The 14503-nt window shown below is 30.3% G+C and overlaps 1 protein-coding gene across 37 annotated transcripts in view; it reads right to left on the bottom strand.

Annotated features, from left to right (window-relative positions):
- The window catches only part of LOC145296067 (tyrosine-protein phosphatase Lar-like), a 1305806-nt gene that overhangs the window by 923503 nt on the left and 367800 nt on the right, over nucleotides 1-14503 (bottom strand). For all 37 annotated transcript variants that reach the window (XM_080142138.1, XM_080142152.1, XM_080142158.1 and 34 more), the window contains one exon: nucleotides 7936-8015. The gene's annotated coding sequence lies outside the window, so the exon portion shown is untranslated. The remainder of the gene's footprint in view (nucleotides 1-7935; nucleotides 8016-14503) is intronic.

Genomic DNA, 14503 nt, shown 5'->3' with positions numbered 1-14503 from the left:
CTATACGTCATTCTATATTATTTGCAGGAATATTTTTTTTCACATTGGTTTCTTTCTAAAAATACTTATTCTGGAAAGGAAAGCATTTTTTCTGGTGTGATTTGGCAATAGGGATTTAATAGGGATCTTTTCTTGGCGATCAATCGGACAGAACAGGGGCAGACTTGTCAGCAAAAGGCCTTCTTTTTTTTGGATGCGGTATGGTCCAGTTCGGTCTTAGTATATGGAACCTCCAAGGCTTTACCATATCTTTTTCAAATGTGGTTGAGTTTTTATCAATTACCTGAGGCTAATATTTCTGTGTAGTTATTACCTTCGATACTTATGCAGTATAAGAGCGTGCTATTGTTGGAATTGTATAGGCGGTTTACGGAAACTGCAGGAAGGTACTGAATGAAAGTTTCGTGATTTTTTTTTTCATGCAAACGTTGGCCATTTTTTTTAATGCAAAATATATTATTTCTGTCAGTATGGAGCTAATTTAATGAAAAATTAATTGAATAATGACAACGATTTCAACGAAAAATGAATGGAAAAATGGAAACGATTTCAACAAAAAAAAAAAAAATGGAAAAATGGAAACAATATTCTTGATTAATTATTGAGCAATTTTTCGGAATTTTCTTTTTAGAAAATCTAAGCTCAAATAAAAAACTCATTGTAAGGTAAGTTTCATGAATAAATTTTTTTTTTCAACAACAATCAGTTAACAGCAAACAATGTTTTTGATATTTTTATAGGATATTTTCCCCGCTTTCATTTTTGAAAACTTTCACTCGGAGCAAGAAGGAGGAACAATTCAAAATGTTTCTCTGAAAATATTAGTTTCACTTAACTTTTATTGGTAGAAGCAAAACAAAAAAAAGTAAATTAACACAAAATAAATTATCTTTTATTGAATTTAAATAGTTTGTTAGGTTTTATAAAATAATTAAAATTTCAAAATAAATTATAGCAGCCATTTTTTGTATTTTCTATGAAATAAATGAAAGTGGTCATTATTTGAAAATGTATGTCTTTAAAAAAAATACGAACATGTTTTTTACAAAATTAAACTTTTATAATGAATACAAATTAATCATTAAAATTTATAAATAGTTTTGAACACTCAATTTTGAAAGGTATAAGTTTTTTTTTGAAAACGAACCGTTTTTTTTTAAAATATGCACTTCGGTATGAACTTCTTGAATTGTCTTGCCATGTTCCTGCACAGGAATCATGAGTCCTGATAAACTTCCATCATTAGTTAGAAAATAGTTGATTAAAATAAAAAAATAAAAAGAAAACTTCATAGCATCAAGACGGCATTAAAATACTGTTAAAATAGACATTTCAATAAAATTTTAACATTTTTGTAAAAGAATAATCCAATAAAAAGTTGCCAACATTTAAGAATGATTAATTATTAATAAAAAATAGACAAAAAAAAATAACGAAACTGTTTTTTACAACAATTTTAGAATGGGTTAGAAAGGCAAGCTAAGATCGCTATCTGAAGAATTCTTTTGCAAGAAGACGAATTAAGAAGAATAGGATGAAAATGCAATAATCTAGCTAAGAATAAATCTCTTTAACAAAAGTACTGCTAAGTTCAAGATGCAAAAATAAATAATAAAATAATATTGAAATTATGAATAAGAAATAAAAAAGATATGCATTTTTACTATAACACCACCATGAAAATACCACCCACCCCAACAACAAAACCCCTAACCCTAACCCCCTCCCAACAACAAAACCCCTAACCCTCCCCAAAACAGTCCAATTTTTAGGGAATAGCAACTAAAATGTTCATACCAATAAATATATTTTATTTTAGACTTATCTTGACCTAACATATAAAAGTTATATTTCCAGATTTTCAAAGTCTGACATATCAATACTTGATTCGGACTAGCCTATCTTTCATTTTCCTTTAAATTATGTTATAAGGTTGGTGCAACCTAATTGTACGAATATATTTTATTTTGTACCGTTTTTTTTTTCTGAAAATACTTATTCCGGCTAAGAAATCTTTTACAGCTAATACATTTTCTCTCACTCATCGAATATTCTTAATCATTAAAGGGAAGTAATCATGTCATGAGTTATTTTTCTTGACTTCTGCAAAAATAAATATATAAAAATATGTTATTTTAAACATTAAAAAGAACGTTTTCCACATTATTATTTTTTTCTTTATCATTAATCGATTAACCTTTATTAGTTAACTATTAATCAATTAGGATTTCAAATCTGAATCTCTGTCTTGCTCTACTATCGTGGGGAGGCAAATGGACTGTGTCTATTCCTATTCTCATGGCAAAAATGGTACCATTTAAAAATATAATTCGACACACATTTCATGGCGGCATGATTGTAAAGAAGCAGCACAAAAAATGGTTGTAATTGTAAAATAGTGACTCTTGCAAAATCTCCCTTATTTCGCTCGGGTTGTGGATACATTTTAGATAAAATGAATTGTTTGTCTTAAATTATATTTTTAATCCAGAAATAAAGCTCCACTTTATATTTTAGTGTGTTAAAAATGTAACTTAAGCTCAATGGTTTGAAACAGAGGTGGAAGTGGTGTAGTGGTTACTGACGTGGACTGATGACCTAAACGTGCCAAGTTTGGATCCTGTTGTTTCCACAACACCACTTTCTCTATAGACGTTAGCAACCTTTATGTGAGCTCTCCCATAAGTACTTGATTCTTAAGCTGAAGAAACCAATGGCAACAACGAAATTGTGCTAGTCAAAAAGGGTACAAGGCTGGATCAGTACTATATCAAAATGGCACTCGCTCTAGGTAGATTGAACCTGGTTCCTCCAAAGGAGGACATTTCATAGGAATATTAAATTCGCAAGTGGAACCTAGTCGCTTGCATATCCCTATCAGGGGAGATGATAATATTTGGTTTTTGCATTTCTAACGGCGAGGTCCTCTTACATGCAGTGCCTGGTATTCCAAAATGGCCACTCTTCTGGTACTCACCAGGCCCAAGGTTGCTTAACTTCGGTGATCTAACGAGAACAGATGTTTCAATGTGATTATGCTGTATATTGAATTAACATGAAAAAAAGAACCATTTTTTTTTTTACAATACCAAAGAGATATTTCTTTTTTCAAAATTAAATCATATACTAGCTACATAAAAACAAAAAAAAAAATCTTAACAAAAAAATATGATTTGCAACAAAAAACTATTTTATTTTAATAGAATTTAAACTAATTTGAAAACAAAAAGTTAAACAAAACTTTAAGTATAAAAAAAGCTGATGCTACCAGATTAGGCTCTGAAGATATCGACTTTCTGAATTGAACTTGCCAAACATAGATATTGCTTTTTTTTTCTTTCCTTTGCAAAACTTAATCATATTCTGCAGAGAACAAAGCAAAAACAATAATTTTCTCTGCAAAACAACCCAAACTAAACACCATGAATAAATATTTGAAGGCTTAAAGAACTTGAAGCATAAAAACGTTTTTTAGCATCAAATAACCCGAAAAAAAAAAAAAATATTGATATATCATAAAACAAAACAACCAAATTTAAGCAAATATTTAAAAATAATCGTAAAAATAAAAATGAAAAAAAAAGAAAAAAAAAGAAAAAAGAAAAACTTGGCATAAAAGTTCAAATTTATATACCTTAAAAAACAAAGCATAATTTTATTTCAGGATGAATAATGCAATTTAAAACAAACAATTTAATTTTATTCAAAATATGGGTGGAGAGATTTTTTCAAGATTTCCTATTCTACAATTGATTCAAAAATATCTATCAAATATGGAGCAACAAGAAAAAACAGACTTTCATGCGGCAAATTTATATGCATTAATGCACCAAATGCAAGTTTAGTGCTTGCTCAGAATTCCCCCTATAATTAAAAAATAAAGAAAAACCTGTAGAATGTGCGTACCTCTGACAAAAAGAAAATATCGTATTCCAAAAATCACATAATTTCTTTTTTTTTTTTTACCCCCTTACAAGATATATCGCCACTTGAACATAAGGGGCTATTATTCGGGACCATGCCTAGGAGAGATTAGGGAAGCAGGTAGCAGGAAGGGAATTCCAAAGTCTAGCTGTTCGAGGGGAAAAACTATCAGAGTAAAAAGCTTTCTAGGGACCTCAACCGTGAAGCAGTGTGATTCTATTGCTAAGCGGGTTTATCAGGGATATGTCGTCGAGGGGGCACAAGCGCAACGAGTTCATCAGAACACATTCCATTAAAATACTTGTAAAACAGGCACAGAGATGCAACACTGTGGCGATGGGACAGGGGTTGGAGCTTAGTTGACAAAGTGGGAAATTGATCAAGTAGTTTTATTTCTAAAAAAAAAAAAAAAAAAAAAAAATCAAATTTTATGGCTAACCAAGGAGCGACTGTTTCGCGATGCCATTTTGAGAACCGTCTCAAACAACAAGGGAGACAACTCAAAATAATTCAAACTTGCGAGATTTTTCTTGTAATGTCTACGAATTCCCATTAATTGCTTAAAAATGATTTTATTTATAAAAATAAAACTACTGGATCAATTTACAGGATTTTTTGGACACGATATTTTCTTTCTGTCACGGATACGTAGATCATACAGATTTTTCTTTATTTTTGCTTTTTAATAGAGGTAGAATTCCGGCCAAGCACCGCAAGTTTTGACTAGTCTATGAATCGCATATGAATAAATAAAATAAAACCGGCAATAAATGAGATTTTATTCAATCTGTTACAAAAAATCGTTGCTTGGTTAGATTGATGATCTTTTGAACTAACGCATTTCAGGTGGAAACATTTTTACATACTTGCGTGTCACATTGAAATTAGTATTCTAAAAATTATGAAAAATGATCCAAAAGATGTGCTAGATGTATTTTCAACAAAAAATCATCCACAGTTTAAAAATGTCGGACCCTTAATTTAAGTTTCAAGGGAAATAAGTCAGTTTCTCATACTGAATCCTTCCACACTAAAACATACAACAACACCTAATAATTCATTAAATTCTATTTTTACTTGTAATTATTTTTTCTACAGGATCATTTTTCATAAATTTTGGAATTTATACTAATTTCGACATAACACGTAAGTACGCAATAATGTTTTCATCTGAAATGCGTTGGTTTAAAAGATCACTAATTTACAAAACACCAAAATAACCCATTGTCTCAGAATTAATGAAATTATATAAAGCAAGGGAAATAACTCTAGCTTTCCTCATCAACTTTTTTTTTTTTTTTTTTTTTTTTACTTCTCGAGTAAAATTAGGTGTTTTTTTTTTTTTTTTTTTACATATAAATTCTCTGTAAATACAGTAAGTAAGATTCTTTTTTCATATTATACAGATTTGTTTTCTACAAAACCACGCAGGTATTCTATCTGATCCTAAATTCTGTCTCAACCCTAACATCGGACATATTCCATCTATTATTCATATCTCTAGGAAGGTTCATCTTTGAATATGTTTATGGTAGATTAGTAATCGATGAAGGGACATAATAAGCTTCCCTTCTTCTTTCTTTGTTCATTCGGTTTACTCTCCCTTCTTTTCTTTTCACTTCTTTCATCGTCATATTTTTTACATCGAGATGTGATTCAGATACATACTAAAAACACAAATGGTTCTGATTGTTTACCCTATATTTTTCTCTAGTTTCTTTCTTAGTCAATTCCCAAAGCTACAAACTTTTAATATACTGCGTTAAATCAAAGAAATTTCAACAATTGGAAATATTCCTAAACCCCAAAAAGTAACACCTATACGAGAATGTAGTAATACAGTGTGAAATTCTACAAGCCTATAAAATAGTTGCTTGAGGAACAAAAATTGAAAGTTCTTCTTGAACACTAGAGTTGAGATGCCTGCCTTTGCTCACCAAACGACAGAAAACTGGAATGGTGGACGATGAAATTTCTTTAAACCTAATGCTTTGTCTCAAGTGAACACATGTCTACAGTGAGCAAGAAGGTCCATTCTCTCTCACACACACACGAACTTTGAAACGAACTTTGTTCATTTCTTATTCAAGAACTTTAAAACTTCTCAACAAACAAAACAAAGCTTACAAAGTATATTTTACATTTCTGTAAAATTGTTGATATATATATATATATATATATATATATATTGACGTTTCTAAATTTTTGAGATGAGGATTAGTTATTTGCATTATTTGGATTCATCGGACTACTGTTCTCATCTTTAGTGTGATTTTCACAACGCTCGAAATTCCGTCCACATTCCAGAGTTCGACAGAAACATTCCCCAGTTCGACAAGATACATCTGAAGAAGATCGGAGGTTGCATCGACCGAAACGTTGTGAAAATCACACTCAAGATGAGAACAGTAGTCCGGTGAATCCAAATAATATAAATATATTTTGTTCGTTAATTCAAGTTTTCTCATCTCATTCTCAAAATCCCGTTGTTGGGTTAAAACTTTCTAACTGGTGATCCATTTATGATTTTAGTTATCCAATTTTATTACATAGTTATTAGTTGTAAAATTCATGATGTTGACCATCTTATAATTTATTCCTTTAATTCAGTTGACTTTTACAATTCTTGACAGTATCTGTAAAGAATTGTAAAAGTCAACTGAATTAAAGGAATAAATTATAAGATGGTCAACATCATGAATTTTGGAATATAGTTTTTTGTCATTTATTCTCTATATTGCTCTGTAATTACATTGAGCTTCTTAAATAAGGATTGGTATATATTATAAGAAAATATATTTCTACAGATATATATTATATATATATATATATAGTAATTGTTATTACTTTCCAAAGACTTCAGCAAAATACACTACATATAGCCAGGGGCAGCACTACGTGCTATCCAAGCAACAAATACTTATCTGCAAAAAAGATATTCTACGTGTAGAGTGTGCTCAATGACTGTAATATTAAAAAATTATTTGTGTAGCCACTCAAGATAAAACGGCTATCAATTTATCTTTGCTCTATGTCACATAATAGCATGCTTAAATCTGAAAAATTGCAGATCTATTGAGTTAAACGTATGGGAGTTTGCTTTGGTTAAATTTTGACTATATAACCAAAATAAAAAAACTCATCCAGGTAGGTAGAAGAGTAATTTATTTTACCTTTGGTAACATTTATTTATTGTATATTCATTTTTCTTACCTTTTATTTATTTTTTTTTGGCTATTCTAGAAAATCATTCATATTTCTTTTCATGACAGAAATGAATCAGCCCGATGATGGCTTGTTGCTGTCGAGCTGATGGTATATTTTCGTTCAGTCTGAGAAGGTCTATTCTCCCAGGATTTACCTTCTCCTTGAAAAAGGGGTTCTAATCACCCGAGGCACACCTACCGAGGAATATCGATGGGGCTGCTCCAGCATCGTAAAATTTTTTACTATGAAACCCATCGTATTTTACCTCTAATACCACCCCCACATACAAAAATAAGATTCTATTTTCTTTTAGGCAATTACATGTAAACAGTCCGAAAAAACATATCTGCAAAAAACTGAAATAAAAAAAAAATATTTTTGAAACTGAGGGAATAGCTTTTCTATCTAAATTTAACATAAAATGAGCACCCACTTTCTGACCAGATAGAGTTATATAGAGACGTCTAACATATTTTTTTTAAAAATAGACACACATTGGATATTGCAAACGAATCCAAAGTTTTATAATTGTTCCCCCAAAAGATTCTTAGAAATCTCAGCTAGAATTAAGAAATGTATAAAAGACTAGGGTATTCCGTGCTTATATACTTTGTCGAGAACAATAAAAATAATGATAATATACTTTTGGAAATAATAGACTTCTATATAGGCTATTGATAGTTTCCTCTATCCCATGAGTCACGGGTTAAATTGACAAGAGAAAATGTTAAGAAATGTAAAGAGTTAGAAAGGGTAATGAAATGACAAAGAATATTTCGGGAGAGTTTAACAATGCGAACTTACCATGCTACAATGAAATATGGCGTCACTGGTAATTCCATCCACTACAGCAGAAATAGTTTTTTTTTTATCTTTCACTTAACCTGAAATGAGAAAGAAAAAAATGTGCTAGTATGGATATATATTAAAAGCATATTATATATATATATATATATTTGATATATAGACTTTTATCATATATATATATATATATTTGGAATATAGACTTTTATATATATATATGGAATATAGACTTTTATCATATATATATATATGGAATATAGACTTTTATCATATATATATATATGGAATATAGACTTTTATCATATATATATATATGGAATATAGACTTTTATCATATATATATATATATATATGGAATATAGACTTTTATCATATATATATATATATATATATATGGAATATAGACTTTTATCATATATATATATATTTGGAATATAGACTTTTATCATATATATATATATATATATATATATTTGGAATATAGACTTTTATCATATATATATATATATATTTGGAATATAGACTTTTATCATATATATATATATATATATATATTTGGAATATAGACTTTTATCATATATATATATATATATATTTGGAATATAGACTTTTATATATATATATATATATATATATTTGGAATATAGACTTTTATATATATATATATATATATATATTTGGAATATAGACTTTTATATATATATATATATATATATATTTGGAATATAGACTTTTATATATATATATATATATATATATATATTTGGAATATAGACTTTTATATATATATATATATATATATTTGGAATATAGACTTTTATATATATATATATATATATTTGGAATATAGACTTTTATATATATATATATATATATATTTGGAATATAGACTTTTATATATATATATATATATATATATATATATATATATATATATATATATATATTTGGAATATAGACTTTTATATATATATATATATATATATATATATTTGGAATATAGACTTTTATATATATATATATATATATATATATATTTGGAATATAGACTTTTATATATATATATATATATATATATATATATATATATATATACACTAGCAAAAGTAGACGTCGTTGATTGGTTCAAAAACAGCCTACAGAAAATGGACTCTGATTTATGAAAATATGATAGGTTATGAAAAGGAAGGGTTGTAAAGAGATAGCTTCGAATTTGAGGGTATCAAAACCAAAGCAAAATATGATGAAAGTAAAAATAAAATAGATAAACCCCATAATTTATTATACCATACCTGTTCAAACTGAAACAACTATCACAATATTCTATGGATCTATATTAAAAAAAACCTTGTTAAACTTTGTGACATATTTCCATTCTATGGAGGCCAGGCGCGAACGAACACTCCATAATTTTATTATACCATATTTCTTCAAACTGAAACATAATTATCAAAGTATACTTACGCAAATAGATATGAAAAGTCTTTATTAAAGTTTGTGCCTATTTCCATTCTATGGAGGCCAGACGCGAATGCAGACCTCACAAATTTATTATATCATCCCTATTTAAGTTAAAACATACTTATCAAAGTATTATTATGTACATCTATATCAAAAACATCTGTAAACATTTTTTTTTCATTTTTAAATTTTTTATTTCCATACTTTGTGGATCAGGCGTGTATGCAGACCCCACAATTTTAATGAATCATCATTATGCCAGATCAAACATACCCATTCCTGTGTCTCGATACATCTATCATTATATGTGATCAGTTTTCTATAATAGTTAACTATATAGAGCTTATTCATGACCAGACACACACACAGACGTTCAACTTTATATTATATATATGGCGTGTCAGAAGGCGATAAAAAAAAAAATCAAAGAAAGTGCTCGATCGTGGATGTGAGAGTTGAAGATACAAATATTTATTTCAAAACTATATATACATATTTTAAAAGTGGACCACTGGTTTCATTGCGTTGAATCAACCATAAGAGACTGAATGGGATCAATGTAAATTCATCAGCGACTTTGATTCAACGCAATGAAACCACTGGTATGCCTTTGATTTTTATATATGGCTGGCATAATCACGTTCACACACAGGTTCTCGCCAGATCACCGAAGTTAAGCAACGTTGAACCTGGTCAGTACCAGATGGGTGACCATTTGGGAATTCCAGGCGCTGTATATTGGAGAACGTAAACACCTCCATGCAAGAGTTGCAAAAACATAACGTCGTCATCTCCCTTAACAGGAATATAGATGCAACTGGGGCCTGCTTGTGAATTTTATACTCCCCTGGAAGTTTCTCCCTTGGAGGAAGCTAGTTAAACCCGCAAATTAGAAAAAGAAGTTTCATTCTTTGGGGGTCAAACGACCATACATGTTACTGTGACATATATTGGGTGGGTTTCTAACAGCATTTTGTATAATCTTTTATTTTTAATTCATTATAAAACCTTTACATATTTAGGTGTCAGTTCATAGCTATTATTCTTGTTTGCACCTAACGCTTGACACTATGTGTTTTTCGAACCGAATAAACGTTTTAAAGCGAGTAGAACCACTAAAAACTTCCCCATGCAGGTAGAAGAGTAACTTATCTTGCCTTTAAAAACATCTGTTATATTTTTGTTATTGACCACTTTTTCATACCTCTGCGGATTGTAAAACAAACGTTTTATGTACACATATATAAGTGATGGGACGATTCCAATATTTTTCCTGATTCTGATACAATTACTGATTCCTTACTATAAATTCCCAATTCTGATACAATTACCGATTTTCGATTCCGATTCTTTATAAATCTCTAAATATTTAACTATGAAAGTGTTATTTTGCCCCGATTACTGTAAAAACATATCTTAAATATCTAGAGATTTTAATCTTACTGAAAGTTTAAATCAATAAATATCTATTATCTTATTATTACTACAAGCAGCGGAAGATGTTTCTTAAACCAAAATCAAATAAAAAAGAAAATTTAAGGAATCGGTTTTGGCATCGGAAAATTTACACAAATTTTTCCGTTTCTGATACCCCCAAAACCTCAGATTTTTCCGATTCCTGATTCCGATTAATCGTCCCAACACTAATATATATATATATATATATATATATATATATATATATATATATACACACACACACACAGAGTTTCTGTCGACTTTCAACAAAAACTGAAGTGTACAATCTGTGTCAGATTTGTTTAAAGATGGCTTGGTGAACCACGTGAGGTCACACAAAGTTAGACAAGATCAACAATTTTATATGAGGATGTGCTGCCCCCCCCTCAGACCTCCCCCCCCCCCGAGTATTGTTGTAATACCTGTGGACTGGTTTGTAAATCTGCAAGCGGTTTGACATGACAACCAAAGGTGCAGAATGCAGTCCCTGCACATGCATCACCAAATATTGGCAATTTCCCCTGCCACATCTGTGAACGATTATGCAAGAGTGAAGGCTAGGCTGAGGAGCCATCTATGTGGACATGGACGCCCAACATCAACCTGAAGAGATGGCAAACTTCTGTCAAGAAAATGGCAATCATCACCCCCCCCCACACACAGTATTGAAACATTGTGGAGATCAGTTAACATAACTGTCAAATTTAATTATAATCAGAGTTTTCTTTTGGTCCCCTGACAAGAGGAGGGTGGACCTGTAAATTCACCCTTGTCCGTTTGTCCGTTCGTCTGTCCACGCTTTTCTCAATAACTAAGCCTTGGAAGTTTTTGAAATTTTGCACAAACATTAAACTTGATTCCAATGCCACCCACCCCACCCACGGGAGTGTCTTTCTGGTTAAAATGGTTAAAATTGACACTTTTGTGCTTATTAAAAAAATATGATGCCTTGGACTTTTATAAAACTTTCTCAAAATCTGTTACTGATTTTTATATAATTTTGTTTGTCTATACTTCGTGATAACTCTTGGGTGTGCTCCTGGTGCTCTTTTAGGGCTAATGAAAACACTCCATTTTTGTGACTATTTTACCATATTTGTCCAATATTTTAATGTGTATGTCTATTTAGCAGTTTTGTATGGTGCTGAACTCAAATTTAAATATGGGGACTTTTGGGGCTATATGGTAGAGAGCAAATGATGGAGTCAGTCATTTCTTTTTTTGCATTGTGCAGAACTCAAATTTACATATGTTAAGGCCTATAACTGCACCGTTTGTTCATTTTTACCAGGATTTGACGTCCCCCTGGGGACTTTTGGGGCTAAATGGGATGGGGGTGGCTGGCAAATGCTAAACTTAGTCATTTTTTATGCCTTGTTCACTGTGCACTCACGGGGGACCAAACATGCTTCACTTGTTTCAGTTATTTTTGCTTTTAAAAACTTTTATTTTAATTTTCAGATATGCCTTTTACAATTGACAGACAGGTTAAATTAGTGTTCACGTCTGGTGCTAGTTGTTCTTCTAGCATCTCTCCCCCCCCTTCTCTCTCTCTCTCTCTCTCTCTCTCTATATATATATATATATATTTTTTATTATTTTTAAAACTGTTTAAAAATAATAAATAAATAAAAAATGTTAAATACGTCCAAATTAAAAAGGGCGACTTTCTAAGTAAATAATAAAAAAAATGAGCTCCGAGGCGGCGCCAATATTAACCGTAGTTATCGCTTGAAAAATAATAGCAATAACAAAATATATATATATATATATATATATATATATATATATGTATGTATGTGTGTGTGATATCTCAGTCTTTTCTGAGCTATTTTTAGACTTGTTTGTCATCTCCATCATAAATTCATTATTATTTCAATCAATCTCTGTTAAATTACATAAATGTTATTTTTTTCAGTAAAAAATAAAAGATTGTTTTCCTAATATCTCTTAACACCATCTGCATTTTTACAAAATGGCGTATATATATATATTTTTTCCAAGCAGACAAGTTAAATGGCGTAGAGAGAAAATTGCATTTAAGATTACATTTGAGTCAAAGATAAAATCCAATATCTCAGGATGAAATGAAAAATAAGTTAAAATTTAATGTCTAGAGTTATGATTAAATTTTCAATAACAAAATTAAAAAAAAAAAAAAATAATGAAGTGAAAGTGAGGAATCGTGTGAAAAACAAACAAAAACGCGCAACAAAAATAAAAGAAAAAGTTGACTTTTGACTCTGGAGTCGGTTTTAAAAGAAAACGATTTTGACTCCTGCAAAATTATCCATTTATATGCTCTTCTTCAAATATTCACTCGAAAAAAAAAAAAAAAAAAAAAAAAAAAAAAAAGGAGCTTATTTCTGACACTGCAGGCTCTATTTATTTGCCTCCCTACAAGGACAGAATTGCATACAATGTCAGATTTTAATGTCAGAAAAATCTTGCTCCCCATAAAGGGTTTTTCTGATTTGAGTGAAAACTATAAGTCTGGAAGGATTTTTCCTTCACTCACTGAAAAGAGAAAAGATAAAGCGTAATATCAGAACAGATACTACAGTTTGCTCCTACCCCCCCCAATAATAATTTTTTTACTCCTACAAAAATTGCTAATTTAGGTTCTCGATATCAAAACCTAGGGAATCGCTGTCAAAATAATAAAAAATATCATCGTCATCATCATTTTCTTCATCATCATTTTCGTCATCATCATTAACATCATATTCGTCATCATCATCAACATCATATTCGTCATCATCATCAACATCATATTCGTCATCATCATCAACATCATATTCGTCATCATCATCATTGGTTTAACACCCGTTTTACATGCTGGCATGTGTTGAACAGCTTTTAGAAATTGACTTCCAAACTAACCTATCTCTTGCTAACTCATTATTCAAACTAAATGACTTGAAATACAACAAATTTTCCTTTTAAATTACTTCTTAAGTGAGTGCAAGATTTTTTGTAGTCTTCCTGACGCCAACTCACTTGATGATGAGGACCAGTGCCTTTATCACAACACCATCCCTACGTGATTGTCTACCAAGACTAAAGAGCACTTCATCTTCCCTGCTAAACAAAAACAACGACAAAAAAGAAAAAAGTTGTCTTTCGATACTCGAGTCAGTTTTAAAAACAAAACAACAAAAAAAAAACGACATTCGTTCATGTTAACGTTGCCAATTCAAACACTCTACCTCAAAGTTGGTGAGGTGGCTGAAAAAAAACAAAACAAAAAAAAACGATTTTACTTATATCTCCAGAATCAGATTCTAAAAAAGCTGTCTCCAACGAGAACCAAGTATAGTATCTGTTCTGATATCACTTTTCATCTTTTCTGTGTTTGCAACCAATTTTTATTTTTGTCTCAAATCTAGAATGGCCGTTGTTTTTAAAAGTTGGATGTTCCTCACATTAAAAACTAACTCTTCCCTCATGGGGAGGCAAGTAGGACGTGTATTAGTAGCGATTTCATATGATCTCAAAATGCCAGTCGGAATTGATCAGAATTCAAAATAATTCGGGGTAGATGTGTGTGTGTGTGTGTGTGTGTGTGTGTGTGTGTGTGTGTGTGTGTGAGTACGTGGGACAACAGCATATACCTTCTCACGGGCATCAAAAAGATTTTGAGCTGACG

The sequence above is a fragment of the Euprymna scolopes genome, chromosome 16 (assembly GCF_053919585.1).
Source record: "Euprymna scolopes isolate OS-2025 chromosome 16, ASM5391958v1, whole genome shotgun sequence".
Taxonomy (NCBI): Eukaryota; Metazoa; Mollusca; class Cephalopoda; order Sepiida; family Sepiolidae; genus Euprymna; species Euprymna scolopes.
This window is presented reverse-complemented; position numbering and strand designations above follow the sequence as displayed.